The following is a 10,918-nucleotide window of genomic DNA, read 5'->3' as shown; positions in this document are numbered from 1 at the left end:
CATCAACCGCCTTACGGGTGGCCCACGAGAGCCCAGGGCGCACCTGCCTCCCTGGGCACATCCCCCTGTCTCGTCGCCACCCCGGACACTGTTTCGCGTTGATTTTACTTCCCAAAAATCATAAATATTCCAAAAAAAACTCCGTCCATTTTTATCCCATTTGGACTCCGTTTGATATTGGGTTTCTGCGAAACAAAAAACATGCAACACACAGGAACTGGCACTGGGCACTGGATCAATATGTTAGTCCCAAAAAATAGTATAAAAAGTTGCCAAAAGTATATAAAAGTTGAATAATTTTGGCATGGAACAATAAAAAATTATAGATACGACGGAGACATATTAGCATCCGCAAGCTTAATTCTTGCTCGTCCTCGAGTAGGTAAATGATAAAAAAGATAATTTTTGATGTGGAATGCTACCTAGCATAATCTTGATCATATGTCTAATCATGGCATGAATATTAAGACACGAGTGATTCAAAGCAATAGTCTATCATTTGACATAAAAAATGATAATACTTCGAGCGTACCAATAAATCAATCATGTCTTTTCAAAACAACAAGGCAAAAGCAAGCTTATCCCTACAAAATCATAGAGTTTGGCCTTGCTTCATATTCGTCACACAAAAATACTCCTATCATGCACAACCCCGATGACGAGCCGAGCAATTGGTTCATACTTTTTAACGCGCTTCAGCTTTTTCAACCCTCACGCAATACATGAGCCCAAGCCATGGATATAGCACTATAGGTGGAAAAGAATATAATGGAGGTTATGAGGAGAAGACAAAAGGGAGAAAGTCTCACATCGACGCGACTAATCAACGGGCTATGGAGATACCCATCAATTGATGTCAATGTGAGGAGTAGGGATTGCCATGCAATGGATGCACTAAGAGCTATAAATGTATGAAAGCTCAACAAAAGAAACTAAGTGGGTGTGCATCCAACTTGCTTGCTCATGAAGACCTAGGGCATTTGAGGAAGCCCATCGTTGGAATATACAAGCCAAGTTCTATAATGAAAATTCCCACTAGTATATGAAAGTGACAACATAGGAGACAATCTATATGAAGAACATGGTGCTACTTTGAAGCACAAGTGTTGAAAAAGGATAGTAGCATTTCCCCTTTTTATTTATTTTCTTTTATTTTCTTTTTTTCTTTTTTTTGGGTGGGCTTCTTTGGCCCCGTTTTTTATTTAGGCTTCTTTGGCCTTTCCTTTTTTTCTTTTTTTATGGGGCAATGCTCTATAATGATGATCATCACACTTTTATTTACTTACAACTCGATATTACAACTCGATACTAGAACAAAGATATGACTCTATATGAATGCTTCCGGCAGTGTACCGGGATGTGCAATGATCTAGCGTAGCAATGACATCAAAAAACGGACAAGCCATGAAAACATCATGCTAGCTATCCTACGATCATGCAAAGCGATATGACAATAAATGCTCAAGTCATGTATATGATGATGATGAAAGTTGCATGGCAATATATCTCGGAATGGCTATGGAAATGCCATAATAGGTAGGTATGGTGGCTATTTTGAGGAAGATATAATGAGGCTTATGTGTGATAGAGCGTATCATATCATGGGGTTTGGATGCACCGGCGAAGTTTGCGCCAACTCTCGAGGTGAGAAAGGGCAATGCACGGTACCGAAGAGGCTAGCAATGATGGAAAGGTAAAAGTGCGTATAATCCATGGACTCACATTAGTCATAAAGAACTCATATACTTATTGCAAAATTTTATTAGCCCTCGAAGCAAAGTATTACTATGCATGCCCCTAGGGGGATAGATTGGTAGGAAAAGACCATCGCTCGTCCCCGACTGCCACTCATAAGGAAGACAATCAAAGAAACACCCCATGCTTCAAATTTGTCACACAACGGTTACCATACGTGCATGCTACGGGACTTGCAAACCTCAACACAAGTGTCTCTACAATCCACAACCACCCACTAGCATGACTCTAATATCACCATCTTTATATCGCAAAACTATTGCAAGGAATCAAACATATCATATTCAGCGACCTACAAGTTTATGTAGGATTTTATGACTAACCATGTAAATGACCAATTCCTATCATCTCTCTAAATAGATATAAGTGAAGCAAGAGAGTTTAATTCTTTCTACAAAAGATATGCCCATGCTCTAACAAATATAAGTGAAGAAAAAGAGCATTGTACAAATGGCGGTTTTCTATGTGAAGAGAAACAGGCAATCCAAACTTCAAATGATATAAGTGAAGCACGTGAAGCATTCTATAAAGCCGTACTCAAAAGATTTAAGTGAAGTGCAAAGAGCATTCTATAAATCAACCAAGGACTATCTCATACCAGCATGGTGCATAAAAGAAAAGTGAAAACTAAATGCAAAAGATGCTCCAAGACTTGCACATAATGCATGAACGAAACGAATTCGAAAACATACTGATACTTGTTGAAGAAGGAGGGGATGCCTTCCGGGGCATCCCCAAGCTTAGACGCTTGAGTCTCCTTGAATATTTACTTGGGGTGCCTCGGGCATCCCCAAGCTTGATCTCTTGCCTCTCTTCCTTTTCCTTATATCGAGACATCCTCGATTAGACACTACCTCCACACAAAACATCAACAGAAAACTTGGTAAGATCTGTAAGTATAATAAAGCAAATCACCACTCTAAGTACTGTTGAAAACCAATTCATATTTTGTTTTTGCATTTTTTCTACTGTAATATAGCTTTTTCATGGCTTAATCCACTGATATAAATTGATAGATTCATCAAAACAAGCAAACTATGCATCAAAAACAGAATATGTCAAAAACAGAATAGTCTGTAGCAATCTGAACATCCACCATACTTATGTTACCCCAAAAATTCTACCAAAATTAGGAAAAATAAACAAGTTGTATAGAAAGACACTGCAAAAGGAGTCAGAACTAATTGATGTTCCAGATAAAAATGTAAAATCGCGCACTACAGCCAAAGTTTCTGTCCTGCACCGTACAAACCAACAAGCATTGTAAACATCCTAAAGGCAAACCTTGGCACATTATTTTTATAATACAATGGAATTGTACAAGGGGATAATTATTTTTGTTGAAAAGTTTCTATAATCAAGATTCACAAAGTTTCTATGAGCATGAACAAAGTTCAAGGCTAGCTCCCACTTCAACAATGCTTATCTCTCTCACTTTCACTTTCCTTTTTGAAAAGTTTTTAGGTTCCCCTCTTTATTTTTTTAAACTATATAAAAGCGCTCAACAAAAATAAATGACTCTCTAAAACTTCTGGGTTGTCTCCCTGGCAGCGCTTTCTTTAAAGCCATTAAGCTAGGAATTTAGTCCTCAAGTAATGAATCCACCCGGATCCCGAGGTATATCAAAGCCAATTTGAATTAACAATGATTTGTAATTTAGTAGTGAGCACAAAGTAACATATATAAAGCAACAACAAAGTCTAACTCTCTTCCTATGCATTGGCATGTCATAAGAGAACAATTCATGCACACATAGTAAAGGCCAATGCATAGTATAAGCAGCTTCTTGCAATTCTATCGTGTTGGAAACATAAAGAGGCGGAGATGTAGTTCCTCTCTCATAATAATTACAAGCAGGAGCAGCAAGCACATGCATATTATATCTATCAAAATCATCATGTGCAATGGTAAAAGGCAACCCATCAATATAATCTTTGATAAGAACAAACTTCTCCGTTAAAGTGTAGTAGGGAGAATTCAAAAAGATAATAGGACTATCATGCGTGGGTGCAATAGCAACAATTTCATGTTTAACATAAGGAACTATAGCTAGTTCATCTCCATAAGCATAATTCATATTGGCATCTTGGCCACAAGCATAGCAAGCATCATCAAAAGGGGATATTTCAAGAGAATCAACGGGATCATAACAATCATCATAGCAATCATCATAGTAATCATCATAGCAATCATCCGCTCTTCCTCCTTTTGTTCTTCGCTCTCCTCATCATCTTTTTTATCCAATGAGCTCAAAGTTTCATCAATTTCTTCTTCCATAGCTTCCTTCAAAATATTAGTCTCTTCTTGGACAGCGGTGAATTTCTTAATATATGGTTTAACATATGCATTAGAAGCATAATTATCATAACAATATTCAAGTATGGCAAAACTTTCAGATTTGTAAAGAGTAGCATCATAATTTTCAATCAAAGAAGCAATTTCAAAACCAACCTTAAAAGCAACAAATTCTTCAATTTGTTGAACATCATCGTAATTATAAACACCCTTAGCATATGAAGATACGATTCCATTATCAAACTCACATTGGTAGGGAAGGTGTTTCTTAGGGTTTTCAGAACAACAAGTAACATCATATATTTCACATGAGAATATTCACCCCACGCTATGACTCCCCGGCAACGGCGCCAGAAAAAGGTCTTGATAACCCGCAAGTATACGGGATAGTTGTAGCCTCTTTCGATAAGTAAGAGTGTCGAACTCAACGAGGAGCTAAAGGTAGAACAAATACTCTCTCAAGTACTATCGGCCACTGATACGACTCTACGCACGCTTGACGTTTGCTTTACCTAAAACAAGTATGAACTAGAAGTACTTTGTAGGTGTTGTTGGATAGGTTTGCAAGATAATAAAGAACACGTAAATAAAAAGTAGGGGCTGCTTAGATAAAGATGCAATAAAGTAAATATAGTGAGTGTGGAAAAGTGGTGGTAGCAGTTCTGGAATTGTCCCTAAGCAACTGACTACGTTACTAGACCGATAATCACTATTGCAATTATATTTGAGGGAGAGGCATAAGCTAACATACTTTCTCTTCTTGGATCATATGCACTTATGATTGGAACTCTAGCAAGCATCCGCAACTACTAAAGATTCATTAAGGTAAAACCCAACCATAGCATTAAAGTATCAAGTCCTCTTTATCCCATACGCAACAATCCCCTTACTCGGGTTTGTGTTTCAGTCACTCACGCAACCCACTATAAGCGAATCATGAACGCATTGCAACACCCTACAGTGGGAATCCCTCACGCTTGCGCCACACAGAGGGCACCATAAGACAGCACCAATAATAAAACATGCAACTCAAACCAATCATAGCAATTCATCAATCACCGGTAGGAAAATGAAAATCTACTCAGACATCATAGGATGGCAACACATCATTGGAAAATAATATGAAGCATAAAGCACCATGTTCAAGTAGAGGGTACAGAGGGTTGCGGGAGAGTGGACCGCTGAATATAGAAGGGGGAAGGTGATGGAGATGTTGGTGAAGATGACGGCGGTGTTGGTGAAGATCGCGGTGATGATGATGGCCCCCGGCGGCGTTCCGGCGCCACTAGAAGCAAGGGGTAGAGAGCCCCCCTTCTTCTTTTTCTTCCTTGACCTTCTCCCTAGATGGGAGAAGGGTTTCCCCTCTGGTCCTTGGCTCCCATGGCGTGGGAGGGGCGAGAGCCCCTCCGAGATTGGATCTATCGCTCTGTTTCTGCGTTCTCTGATTCTACCCCTTCACCGTTTCTTTTATATCTGGAGATCCGTAACTCCGATTGGGGTGAATCTTTCGCCCAGATCTTTCTCATAAAATTAGATTTCTTGCGCCAAAATAAGAGCGTCAACCGGCTTACGGGTGGCCCACGAGAGCCCAGGGCGCGCCTGCCTCCCTGGGGCGCGACCCCCTGTCTCGTGGCCACCCCGGACACTGTTTCGCGTTGATTTTACTTCCCAAAAATCATAAATATTCCAAAAAAAAATCTCTGTCCGTTTTTATCCCATTTGGACTCCGTTTGATATTGGGTTTCTGCAAAATAAAAAACATGCAACAGACAGGAACTGGCACTGGGCACTGGATCAATATGTTAGTCCCAAAAAATAGTATAAAAAGTTGCCAAAAGTATATAAAAGTTGAATAATATTGGCATGGAACAATCAAAAATTATAGAGACGACGGAGACGTATCACACCTTCGCACGGGCAAGGGCCCGACTGGCACCCTCAATGCAAACGGATCGCTTGATGACTTCTAGGCGCGGACAGGCATTGACCATCCGCTTGATCAGGCCAAAGTAGCTGGTGGGCAGGGGCTCACCAGGCCACATCCGGACTATGAAATCCTTCATAGCCACTTCGGCCGCCCTGTGGAGTTCGACCAACTGCTTCAGTTGGTCACTCAGAGATGTTGGTTGTTCGGCCCCAGCATACTGGGACCAGAACAGCTTCTCTGTCGAGCTCCCCTCCTGAGCACGGTAGAACAAAATTGTGAGGCAAAATTACGATGGAGTGCGGATACTTACGATCATACTGAAGGCTTCTTCCTGGGAAGCCACCCTTCCTCGCTGTCGGCTGCGGTGGCGAAGTAGTCCGGAAGGGACACTTTCCCCTTCTTGGACGTCCCAGTTTCCCCCACCGGGGCGGCCTTCCTCTTTCTCGCCCCCCCCCCAGTACGGGGAGGTGGAGTTTCTTCTTGTTTTCCCCCGCTTCCGCGGGAGGGATCGGCCTCGTCGTCATCGGACGACAAGGGTATGACGGCCTTGCGCCGGGGGCCTCTCCTGGTCCCCTCGTCCGCCCTCTCAGGCCCCTCATCCTCTCCGGATGGGGCGGCCTCCTCTTCTTCTTCTTCTTCTTCCCCTTCGGGGGAGGAGTGCGCCTTGTCATCTTCGGACGAGGCTTGTGGAACCTTACGCCGGAGTCCCTTTCGGGTCCCCGGGGCCTTCTTATCGGCCTTCTTCTCCGGCCCCTTATAGGGCACCGGGTCCAGCATCTTCGTCAGAAGATCATTAGTTGGGCTTTCTGGCAGCGGAGCCGGACAGTCAATCCGCTCCACTGTCTCCACATAATCCTGCACAAATATACACAATTACTTAAGGCTCCCCCATGAATGTATTGGGAAAAACCGAATCCGGTGGTGTCCTGAGAACTCACCTGAATAGGATGCCGTGCGGCGTGGAGCCCATGGTCCTCGGATATGGGAGGAGGTACTTCAGCGGCCTTGAACAATGCCTTCCATGCGTTTTTGTGCTTCATGTCATAGAGCCTCTAAAGCGTCTGGTGTTCGGCCGGGACGAACTCCCATAGATTGAATGCCCGCCTCTAGCACGGCAGAATCCGGCGAACAAGCATGACCTGGATCATGTTGACAAGCTTGATGTTCTTGTCCTTCATGCCCTTCATGCAGGTGGTGAGTCCGGTCAGCTTTGTAGATTCGCCCCATAGCAGGCCCTTCTGTTCCCAGGAGGTGAGCCGCATAGGGGTTCCAGATCGGAACTCAGGGGCTGCCACCCAGTTGGCATCGCGCGGCTCGGTGATGTAGAACCACCCCGATTGCCACCCGTTCATGGTTTCCGCAAAGAAGCCGTCAAGCCAGGTGACGTTAGGCATTTTGCCCACCATGGCTCCTCCGCACTCCACTTGCTGGCCGCTTACGATCTTCGGCTTCACGCAGAAGGTTTGTAGCCACAAGCCAAAATGAGGCTTGATGCGGAGGAAAGCCTCACATACAACGATGAACGCCGAGATGTTGAGGACGAAGTTCGGGGCTAGATCATGGAAATCTAGCCCGTAGTAGAACATGATCCCGCGAACGAAGGGGTGGAGTGGAAACCCCAATCCACGGATGAAGTGGGCGAGAAACACGACCCTCTCGTGGGGTCCTGGAGTTGGAATAACCCGCCCCTCGTCTGGTAGCCGGTACGCTATGTCTGCGGCCAAGTATCCGGCCGCCCGAAGACTTGCGATGTTCTTCTACTTCACGGTGGAAGCCACCCATTTGCCTCCTGCTCCGGACATGTTTAGCTGTGCGGAGAAGACTTGAACTAGGGTGCTAGAGCTCGGGGAGGCAAGAGTGGGCAGAGGAGGAAGAAGGCATGGGTAAGAATGAGGAACTCTTATCCCTTTATAGAGCCGAGGAAAGCGGTGCGCCTCCCCACTAGCCTGTTGAGAATCGCTTACTTCCCAAGCGCCACGATTGATGGCACGGGGGGATTACCCATACCGTATTAATGAGAATCCCGTGATAAGGGGCATGATCTCTGCTTTGACAAGACGTGTCAAGGAAACCGCCTCGCAACACGCGCTATGGCTGGTTGTGGAAAAACGGTTTGAATAATAACCTGGCTGTAATGGCATATCACATCGTCCAAAAAGTTTTCAGCTGAAGTATCGTTCTCTCTGCGGTGGTGTATGAAGATCATTTTGCAGATCCGGCACGGTCTACGTGTTCAATAAATAACCTTGGAGTATTCGGAGAAGGAACCTGCCTTGCAATGCCGAAGACAATACTGCGCGCCAGACTCATCGTCATTGAAGCCTGGTTGAGGGGCTACTGAGGGAGTCCTGGATTAGGGGGTATCCGGAAAGCCGGACTATATACATTGTCCGGACTATCGAAGCGTGAAGATACAAGACTCAAGACTTCGGCCCGTGTCCGGATGGGACTCTCCTTTGCATGGAAGACAAGCTTGGCGATCCGGATATTAGATTTCCTTCCTTGTAACCGACTCCATGTAAACCCTAGCCCTCCCCGGTGTCTATATAAACCAGAGAGGATGGTCCTTAGAAGGCCGATCACAATTACAATCATACCATCATAGGCTAGCTCTTAGGGTTTAGCCTCTACGATCTCGTGGTAGATCTACTCTTGTACTACTCATATCTTCAATATTAATCAAGCAGGAAGTAGGGTTTTACCTCCATCGAGAGGGCCCGAACCTGGGTAAACATTGTGTCCCTTCCTTCCTGTTACCATCGGCCTAAGACGCATATATCGGGACCCCCTACCCGAGATCCGTCGGTTTTGACACCGATAGCAGTCACTAGTGGCTTTCATATGGGGCATTATGACCCACCTTGGGGTAAACCGCCAAGGCACTTGTTCTCTGTTTGTACGCAGGGTTTATGACAACATGATCAGCAAAGTTGACAATGGTTATGAGCATAAACAGTGGATTGTCAAATAAGATCAAACAGCTCATAAGTGTTATGCAAATCAACATGCGCGATGGCATGGCAGATCATTGTTTTTAAGCTAGCCTATTACAAGGCATCGGACGGCCCAAAAGAATAAGTTTTTGATGTATAAAGTATCTCAAGTGGAAGATGCTAAGCTGGCCCTTGGATTAATGATCTTGACCTTGGCTGGTAGAGGACTCCGAGTCATCTTGCACCGTTTCATCTCCTTCCTCTTCATCCGTTCGCTGGAAGTCAGGGGTGGCCCAATTGATCCCAGTCAAAGCTTTGAACACAGCTTCGTCATCAATAAGTGTTGATGGGTCAATATCAGGGGCAAAAGTGTGCTTACGAATTGGAGGAGTAAAGTCCTGGGATTCATGAATCAGCGCTTTAACCTTCTTAGTCTCAGCATCATAAACCGCCTGATAATGGGACAAGTCGGTGTCTTCAGCTAATTTGCTTGCTAAAGGGCGCATTTCTCTTGCTATTGAAGCAAAGTCCTCGGCATTGAAGGGAGACCCTCAAGGAAATATGCCCTAGAGGCGATGGTAAATTTATTATTTATTTCCTTATATCATGATAGATGTTTATTATTCATGCTAGAATTGTATTAACCGGAAACATAATACATGTGTGAATACAAATACAAACATAGTGCCATTAGTATGCCTCTACTTGACTAGCTCATTGATCAAAGATGGTTGGTTTCCTAGCCATAGACATGAGTTGTCATTTGATTAACGGGATCACATCATTAGGAGAATGATGTGATCGACTTGACCCATTTCGTTAGCTTAGCATTTGATCATTTAGTATGTTGCTATTGCTTTCTTCATGACTTATACATGTTCCTATGACTATGAGATTATGCCACTCCCGTTTACCAGAGGAACACTATGTGTGCTACCAAACATCACAACGTAACTAGGTGATTATAAAGGAGCTCTACAGGTGTCTCCGAAGGTACATGTTGAGTTGGCATATTTTGAGATTAGGATTTGTCACTCCGATTGTCGGAGAGGTATCTCTGGGCCCTCTCGGTAATGCACATCACTATAAGCCTGGCAAGCAATGTAGCTAATGAGTTAGTTGCGGGATGATGCATTACGTAACGAGTAAAGAGACTTGCCGGTAACGAGATTGAACTAGGTATTGAGATACCGACGATCGAATCTCGGGCAAGTAACATACCGATGACAAAGGGAACAACGTATGTAGTTATGCAGTTTGACCGCTAAAGATCTTCGTAGAAAATGTGTGAACCAATATGAGCATCCAGGTTCTGCTAGTGGTTATTGACAGAAAACGAGTCTCGGTCATGTCTACATAGTTCTCGAACCCGTAGGGTCCGCACGCTTAAAGTTTGGTGATGACCGGTATTATGAGTTTTTGTATTTTGATGTACCGAAGGTAGTTCGGAGTCCCGGATATCATCACGAACATGACGACGAGTCTCGAAATGGTTGAGACATAAAGATCGATATATTGGATGACTATGTTCGTACACCGGAATGGTTTCGGGGAGTTTCAGACATATACCGGAGTACTGGGGGGTTACCGGAACCCCCCGGGGAGCTTAATGGGCCAAGATGGGCCTTAGTGGAGAAGAAGAGGGGCGGCAAGGGCAGGCCGCACGCCCCTCCCCCTCTAGTCCTAATAGGACAAGGAGGGGGCATCTCCCCCCCCCCTTCCTTCCTCTCCTCTCTCCCTTCCTTCCCCTCTCCTACTCCAACAAGGAAAGGAGTCCTACTCCCGATGGGAGTAGGACTCCCCCCTTGGCGCTCCCTCCTCCTTGGCCGGCCGCCTCCCCCCTTGCTCCTTTATATATGGGGGCAGGGGCACCTCTAGACACAACAATTGATCTCTTGATCTCTTAGCCATGTGCGATGCCCCCCTCCACCATATTCCACCTCGGTAATATCATAGCGGTGCTTAGGCGAAGCCCTTGCGTCGGTAGCATCATCGACATCGTCATCAC

The sequence above is a fragment of the Triticum dicoccoides genome, chromosome 7B (genome assembly GCF_002162155.2).
Source record: "Triticum dicoccoides isolate Atlit2015 ecotype Zavitan chromosome 7B, WEW_v2.0, whole genome shotgun sequence".
Taxonomy (NCBI): domain Eukaryota; kingdom Viridiplantae; phylum Streptophyta; class Magnoliopsida; order Poales; family Poaceae; genus Triticum; species Triticum dicoccoides.
Note: the sequence above shows the minus strand (reverse complement) of the source record.